An 8,007-nucleotide genomic window follows, 5' to 3' on the forward strand; every position below is an offset into this window, starting at 1 on the left:
AAGTTGTTCATGGACAAGGACATCAAGACACAGTATCACAATGAGCAGCACCATGAACAACATATGAAGGCAACATATCGAATGCAGGAACGCGGTGAATGGACGAATGCAGTGAACACAACAGATGCAAGAGGAAGGTTGTTGACAACATAGAGGCGGAGAAAAGTTGCAAGATCAAGCAAATTGACAAATAATGAAAGAAACTTTGGAGACTTAGACTATGAAGCGACGACACAACATGAAGAGCGTGCAAAGGCAGAAGATGGAAGAAAGGAGGAGTTGCATGTGTTGAAGCAACGACTCAGGAAGAACATGAATTTGCATAGTTTGTCTAATGAGTTGTAGTAGGAATAGGAACAACAGTGGGTGCAACATGCACTCACAGAAGAAACCGCGCCAGTACAAGTTAAGGATCCATCCCAGCAATGGAAACAGAGAAAACATGGTGAGAAGTGTTGTTGATCGCATGCAAAGGATCCAGTAGCATGCATGTCATTGAGCACATGCATGAAATCCAACCCATTCAACACACTCACCAAGGCGAAGACAAGAAACAAGTCTAACTGTGGCTAAACATTCACTTCAGCAAGTTGATGTGCATGACCACCAACACACACTTGAAGATCAACACGGACACTATGCATCAGTGTGTTGTTGGTTCAACTGTACCTAAGAAGACCATGCACATGTTAGTAGACGAGTTGGATGAAAGGGCTGAACCAATGTACTGGTTGCAACGGAGGCAAGAGTTTGCTTCAGCAAGATGCCACCATGAGGTGCATGCACACCATCATGGATGACCAAGCTTGGCATCAACTCACCAGCTTCACCATCATAAGCATGTCAAAGAGTTGGTATCACCACAATGGATTGAGTGTCAGTGATGTCTTGCAAGGCTTGCTCAAACCATGTTGTCTCATATGAGTACATGTGCATTGTAATATTGAGTCATGTCAAGTGTAAGTCAAGTGTCAACAGTTGGATGTAACATTCATAGAGTAGGTGACGAGTCATGAGCATAGTTGAATTGACACAAAGGGGAATGTCAAGGGTCACCCCACCCTTTGGTATAAATAGTCCCTCATAACTCATTGCATCGGCTTTTGGTCAGCCAATATTCTATTAAGACTATCTTGAATAAGGCTTGGATAGTATTGTAACGTGCCTTGGCTTCTCCATTGCATGGAGCTAGTACATCTCTTTAGAGGAGCAGGCAGATGTGGCTGTAATGTTCTACTGATAGGGCTAGCAGGTTTACATGGTGTATTGTATGATTGTGACTTACATTTCTTTATATAATAAAACCCAACGCATTTTCATGCATATGTTGTTACTGTAGTTGGACTGCTCCAGTTTCCTTAATGATATATGTTGTTTAACTTATGTACTTGTGTATGAACAGATTCACATGAAATTATATGAATCTTGTTGTTAATGTGTTTCATATGCTGTTAATACTGTCACCATCTATGTCGACTTCTCTGCTGGACACCAGACAAACCTTTCTTTGAACCTTGTTATATCAACCATCACACTCACCTCAAACTGATGCATGAGTGTTGTTCGTGTTATCCTACCTTGTATAATGGGATTTCCACATCCATGTCGACTGCTTTGCTGGAAGGTGTGCATATCCTTTGTGTTGTGTGTTCCTAGCCAAGTTGGGAATGATCCCTTTCAACCTGGAACTCACCTTCACCTTCCTCTCCCTTTGAAGTGTTGGAACCTCTGATACTCATTCCTTGACACACTCCATCAGTCACACCCTTGCTACTGATAGAATTATCTTACTTGCCTCTGTGCGACATCACGGTCAAGGCATTACCTTACGACCCACTGCTAGGAATCCTACACCAAATTGTTTGAGGTCTAATTGGGAATTCTTACCGGGGAGATCCCCTTGACATGTTGGCGGGTCCAGCACCATCAACAACTTTCTAGTGCTGGAGGCCTGGAAAAATCTAGGTGAGATTTTCCTTTCTCAAGGAAAATACATTGTGAAGCTACTTGAGAGATGTAGTATGGTGGATTGCAAGTCCGTGACTACTCTGATGGAACTCAACTTTAAGAAGCTATGTGGAAGTTTTGTTGGTCCCAAATTAGCGAACCCTTTCGAGTATCGTCACCTTGTGGGGGACCTGATGTTCTTGGTCAACTCCTATCTTGACCTATGCTTCACTGTGAACACGTTGAGTCAATTTATGGTTGAGCCTCATCACATTCATTGGATTGCTATAAAGAATATCTTGAGATATCTCAGGGGCACAATCCACTATGGACTAAGATACACTACCGGGAACTTGAGATTACATGGATATTCAGATGCTGACTGGGCTGGAAGTGTGGTAGATCGTAGGAGCACATCTAGACGCTGATTCTCTTTGGGGCCTGCTTCAGTATCTTGGGTGAGTAGGAAGAAGAAATTGGTTTCTTTAAGCACCGTCGAGGTTGAATAAAATGCTATGAGTATGGCCTGTTGTAAAGCTGTATGGTTGAGGAAGCTCTTCAGTGAGCTATTTAAGCATGTGTTGGATACCATCATGATCTTCTATGAATATCGAAGTGGGATTCACCTATCATAGAATCCCATGTTCCACGACCACTATAAGAACATTGATATCAGGTACCACTTTATCTAGGATATGGTACAATGGGGAGAAATAAGGCCCCAACAAATTAGAATAGATGAGCAGGTCATAGACATTATCATAAAGCCTTTGGGGAAAGTCAAATTCTTAACCTTTTGAGAGAGACTTGGAGTCATGGCATGACCCTCCTATGAGGATCCCGGATGAGTTGGACACTGAGCTCTGGGAGATCTTGGAGGTTTGGGGTACCTCTTGGAGCTATGAATGACCGTAGGGTAGGTGGTTCACCTTTCCCTAGTGGTGCGCTAGATACAGGGTGAGTGGTTCACCTTCCCCTAGTGGTGTGCTAGATACAGGGTGAGTGGTTCACCTTCCCCTGTGATATCCCATTATGGTTGAAATGTGTGTAGGGTGATTGGTTCACCTTACCCTACCTTGACACATGCATGTAGAGTGAGTGGTTCACCTTCCCCTATGATTGACATATTCATATGATGAGTGGTTCACTTTCTCCTATGGCATATGAGCAAGATGAATGGTTCACCTTCTCTTGTCGATGACCCAACACACATCAATACAAGGAAAAAGGACATCGGTGAGGGTAAAAAATTGTCACCATTGTTATAGCTCCAAATCTCACTCTTATGGTTTGTGATGCTGCACTTATGGCCTAGGGCAACCCCTCCTTCCAGACCTGGTCCAAAAATTTAAAAAACAGTGTTTTATTCCCTATACGCGACTTTGCCCTGTGTTAAACGCGTGTACACGCGGGTCTTTCATACCCAACCCGCGTGTATCTATTAAAACACTTAAAAAAATATAATTTCCTCTTTTTCGGGCGGTGATCGCGGGTTTACCTGCTGGATCACCTGTTAGTGCCCGTGGCCCAACTGTTCCCAACCAACTCCTAACTAAAAAACTACTTTGGAGAGGGTATAAAAAGACATCAAAGGGAAGGCCAAGGGGGAGAGAAAGGAGAGCAAGATTATTATGCTGAGATTTTTCCCTTAGACCAGGTCTGAAGTCCTTGGTGCATTCTGCACTTCCCCCATTTTGCATAGGAAACCCTTGTTTCCATGTGTATTGGTGATCATTCATCCTTGACATCATCATTGAGTAAGACTTGGAAGGAGCTCTTGTTGGAGGCTGGAGGCTGGAACGAATCCGGGAGGAAGCTTGCTTGGAGCCTGCTGAAGGTGTTCAGGTGATATCTTTCCGATATATGTACTTTATTTGCCTTTATATATAAAGAAACACGTCTTTGTTCCCGAATAATCTTTCTTTATGCTTATGAGATTCTTGTGTTGAATTCTTATGAAAGTGGTTACTTAAAGACTTTTTATAACTAACTTTATAGCATAAAGATGATTTATATATAAACTTCTATACATGTACTGTTGTGTTCTTTGATTTGTTTGTCTTGCAGGTCAAAGAAAGAAGAAGGGAACTCCAAGAAGGGTTTGCACCCTAACGGTCTTCTCGAACGTAGGACCTTAGGTATGTACCCTAAACATTAGGATTTGCTTAAAAGTAAAAAAGATGGCTGTGTGTGTGTGTTTCTTTGTATAAGCAATTTTCAGTCTGGTAGAGTCTTAGCCCAAAGGACCCTAGGGGTACTTTCCCTTCAACCATAATTGGCGACTCCACTGGGGACAACACTCTTGTTGTTCCTAGTTTGGGTAGTCCTCAAGCCAATCAAGGCTCAGTCCCTCTGTTTGTTGGTTCTGACTGTCTGATATTTTCTTGAACTCCAAGCTTTTCCAGTTTTTCAGTTTGTGTTTTTTTATTTTTCTTGAAAGACTTCAGATACGCACTTTTTCTGGATTACAGAAGCGTATATACGCAAGTTGCACTAAGTAAAACCGCGTATACGCAGGTTTCCTTAGTCACAGTCGCGTATACACGCATTCTGCAAATAATTGCAGGCGCGTATATCACATAATTTTCAAGATTTATAATTTTTCTTTTGCTGAATGTTTGTCTGGTGGTTTGGGTCAGTTTAAAACAGTCAATTCCCAGTGACAGTTCTCTGTTTAACAGGGGGCATCTTGTTTCGAACTCTCTCTAGTTATAAGGAGTGCTAGTCTTGTTTTTCGTTGATTGCAAGCGTCATTGAGTTTTGACACACAAGATTTCTGTTTAAGAATCTTGATTGCTCTGTTTCGGCAGAGTGGGAAGATTGTCTTCAAATATTTTTGTCCATTTTGTTTTCATGACATTTGTGTTTGCTTAACGAAATCATTTTTATGACCATTTACTCCTTTGTTTCGGGAAATTTGTTTGTTACCAGTTTCTTGAAACTTGTCTTTTGATATTTTGGACTTTCATTGCTGCTTTTGATTGTCAAAAGCGTTTTCGAACACATTTTATTTTTGTTGAGTTTTCATCATTTGAAAGGTGTCAATTCACAAAAGTGTTTGGTGGCTTGTTTATCAATCATTAGTGTCAGTATTTTTGAGAGTTTTCCTTTGAAAAAAGACTTTTTGGTTTGATTGAAAGAAAATCTTTTGAAAGTTTTTGAGTTTCGCTTTCTTAAACTTGCTTCTCATTTGATTTCCTTTTTTGCGAAGTGAAAGTGCTTTGTTTTTATCTTAAAACTTGTTTTTATTGTTTGGACGAAATGATTAGTAACAAATCATTTTCTATCTAAGCATTTCAGTGGCAAGACAAAATTTGGTAAAGCAGCAACTTTCCTTCTTTGTTTTTAGAGTAGTCTTTGAATCGTGCATCCACATTTAGTTCTTGCATTAGGGTAAGATTTGCATCTCTTTTTAGGCATATTTAGTTTTGTTAGTTTTTGTGAGTGTGGAGTCTGAAAAGAAAAAAGAAAAAATTTTGTTTATATTACAAGTGCCTTCTGAACCTCATAGAAATTGCTATTCATCGAAAACAAAAGTGCATATGCATGTAGCTAAGTTTTATTAATTTCTTTTGCGTCCATAAAACACCACAAGTTTCACCTCCATTACCTTTGACTTAAAGAACAGCCTAATAAAATCAAGCGCTTAATTAAAATCCACTAGAACTTTTTGTTTTAGTTATTACACCAACAAGTTTAGGATTTTAGGGCCTTGGATTAGGCGAGTGGAGAGTTAACTCTCCAAGGCCACACAAAACGTCAAACATAAGAGTCTGATTAAAGAGAGTAAATCCAATAGCGTTAGGAAGACCAGGAAAGCTCCGGATCTGGGAGTTAAGCACGAGGGTCTGTGAAGACAGGGAAGAGAGATACCCCCTCTCCTACTTGTCCGAACTTACCTCACGACTGTTCCGCCTGGCTTCTGCGACGAGTTGGTACCCATAGTTGCCTCTCCTAGGGATCTGCATAGGTGGCTGCGGAGGGGAATCCCGTGGCACCTGAGGTCGACGTTGTATCACTCTCGACAGTACTTCCGGAGGGCACCCTTGCGAAGCTTGGGGGCTTGCACCGGCGCAGACTGTTGTTAGGAGGTCAGCGTAACTTCCTCTGATACCTTCGCTGATAGGACTGGGCCCTCATCATCCCAGACTATCCTCGGAAGGCCCTTTGATTCACTTTCTCGTATTTTGGTGTCCGGTCTCAATCACCCGGAGCGGAAATACTTGAAAGTTGTTTGACTGGCTGTATCTTTAGGAACTTTATACTGTGTGCTCTGTGCTCCTAGTCGGCTTAGCTTTTAATTTTTTGAGTCTTTAGTTAGATCTTAACAAAAAATTCAAAGTGGCTGACCGGTCTCCAAGACGGTCTCGAAGACTTCGTGGTCTCTCGCCACCTAGTTTAGAGCCTTCTCCTAGAAGGCGCAGAGGGAATACTACCGGTGGGGTCCGTCCCACGCCGGTTGATGCATCGGGGATTGATCCTCCTCTCGGGGATATTAGCGGCCAAGCAAGGCCTGGTACTTTTGAACAAGAGAGGGACACTCCAGTCTTTTCTCAAGATTCGCTTTCAAGCGGAGAATAACGTAGAGGTAGAAGAACTTTCAGAATCATTAGTGATTCCAAATTCTCCACTACCATCTAGTTATCCAGACGTATTGCAATACGTTGGGCCTCCATTATATAGACCAGCGAGTCCAGGTTACGCTACGCGCTTACCATTTATAATCACTACTGGAAGCATGGCTTCCACGAGCGCTGCGACTATGCAGACCCCAACATCGGTGCAAGGGGGAGGAACCATTTCCATCCCCTCTGCTTCCTTGTTCGGATCGTTTGCTAGCACATCTTTGGTTGGGTCTACCTCCATTCCGTCCACGAGTGGAAATGCCCAAACCAATGCTTTTAGTACTGGTTCCTTCCTTTTTGGCACCCAATCACAGGGTATTCCGTCAGTTCCGTTCAGTGCCGCTACGTCCATGATGGGCGGATCGGCTTCATTTCAGGGTTTTCCTTTTGGAAGTGGTCATATCCCACATTCCAACCCAATGGTAGGATCCATGCCTTTTTCTTCAATAGGACAAAGCAGCAATCCTTTCCAAGGTTGGAATAACCCTGGGGTTAGTAACGCAGGAACTGCGAATCCATTCATTGGCCAACAAGGAAGTAGGTCGTATTCCACGGTTAGCATGTTTCAAAGTATTCCTCCCCTCGCTTCGGCTTGGAACCCATATCAGGGGTTATCGACTCCTTACAATTCTTTAGGAGGAAACTTTGCAAGCTATGGAGCTTATACGGCAGGAGTTGGTCAAACTCTGAATTTTGCTGGACCACAAGGCTTGCCTTTTGGTTCAGCTGGTTCTATTGGTCACTTGGGGCAGCCTGGTGCCTCTCAAATCCCAGGACAATCTTTTCAGAACTTTGGGAGTTCTGCCCAGTCTGGGTGGAATCCCCTAGGTCCTCCTAGGCTTCCATTTCTGGCAACGTTAAACTTGCCAGATCTCACTAAGCTAACGAACGACCCTATCAGATACAATCCGGCCTGGCCTCCGTTCCCAACCAAACTCCCTTCGGACATACCAAAATTCGAAGGGAAGAGTGGTGAAGATCCGGGCGATCATGTAACCACATTCCATTTGTGGTGCTCATCTAACTCCCTCATCGAAGATTCGGTTAGGTTGAGACTCTTTCAGCGCACCTTGACTGGTAATGCGGCTAAATGGTACATAGAGTTGCCAGGGGGCAGCTTTACATCGTTCGCTGACTTAGCCAATATCTTCTTGAATCACTTCCAGTTGCCTGTCCGCTATGATGTCGGAACTGAACTTCTGGCTACCTTTCGTCAGGATAAGGCAACCCACATTTCTGATCACATACAGGAATGGAGACGGAGAAAAAGGCTCATTAAAGCCGAAATCCCTCCAGAGTACCGTCTAGAGTGGTTTTTGAAGTCTTTGCAACCTGAGATCTCCAAGGATGTCTCCATGTCTGGGGTCTATTCTGAGGAGCAAGCCATTTTCAGGGCCCAGCAGTTAGAACTGATTTACTCTCAGTCTGGGATCCT

The sequence above is a fragment of the Pinus tabuliformis genome, chromosome 6 (assembly GCF_031772625.1).
Source record: "Pinus tabuliformis cultivar Carrire ecotype Pingquan chromosome 6, CPIR1, whole genome shotgun sequence".
Classification (NCBI taxonomy): domain Eukaryota; kingdom Viridiplantae; phylum Streptophyta; class Pinopsida; order Pinales; family Pinaceae; genus Pinus; species Pinus tabuliformis.